Here is a 984-nt window from a genome sequence, read left to right as displayed (position 1 = left end):
GGCAATCTGTGTGTGTGTGTGTGTGTGTGTGTGTGTGTGTGTGTATGTATGTATGTATATAATACTATAAATATATATATATAGTATTGATTTCAGAGAGGAAGGGAGAGGGAGAGAGAAACATCGGCCGACTGCCTCCTGCACGCCCCCTACTGGGGATCAAGGCTGCAACCCAGGCATGTGCCCTGATGGGGAATCGAACCATGATCTCTTGGGTCATAGATTGACACTCAACCACTGAGCCACACCGGCCAGGCTGGGTGCTCTACAATTTAAGTCAGTTCTGATACTATCTACCTGGAGATAATGTCATGTCCAATAGGTCAAGGGCTCAGTTTCACAGGACAGCTCCCACCCCACTTCAGATGCCAATGTCCAGTCCTAGGTCCTCAGGTCACCCACAACTTCTGTTTGATTTGGCCACAAATTGGAGGTTCCCATGATTTTCTCCTCCAGTGTGATTAATTTGCTGCTAGAGTTGTTCAGGGAAACTTCCCTAAAACGCAGGGAAATACTTAGGAAAACACTACAGGGAAGCATCTGTATCCTTTATCATCTCCTTTTAATTAACTTAATGTAATTTACCAGTTAATTACTTGTACCAGTTAATTAAAGGAGATGATAAAGGACACAGATGAACAGCCATAGGGTGAGATGCATAGGGTGAGATCTGGGAGGGTCCTGAGTGTGCAGGAGCTTCTGCCCCGTGGAGTTGGGGTGTCACCCTCCTGACTGGATGTCTTTGCTAACCTGGAAGCTCCCCATATCCCTACTATTGGGATTCCTACCTATCTGGAGGAAAATATAGAACAATGATAATTTTTTTTTAAATATTAAAAAGATGCCCAGCCAGTGTGGCTCAGTAGTTGTGCGTCGACCCATGAACCAGGAGGGTCACCGGTTCCATTCCCAGTCAGGGCATATGCCTGGGTTGCAAAATCAGTCCCAGTGTGGGGCGTGCAGGAGGCAGCTGATCGATGATTA

Source organism: Myotis davidii, unplaced genomic scaffold, assembly GCF_000327345.1.
Source record: "Myotis davidii unplaced genomic scaffold, ASM32734v1 scaffold478, whole genome shotgun sequence".
NCBI classification, from domain to species: Eukaryota; Metazoa; Chordata; class Mammalia; order Chiroptera; family Vespertilionidae; genus Myotis; species Myotis davidii.
This window is presented reverse-complemented; position numbering follows the sequence as displayed.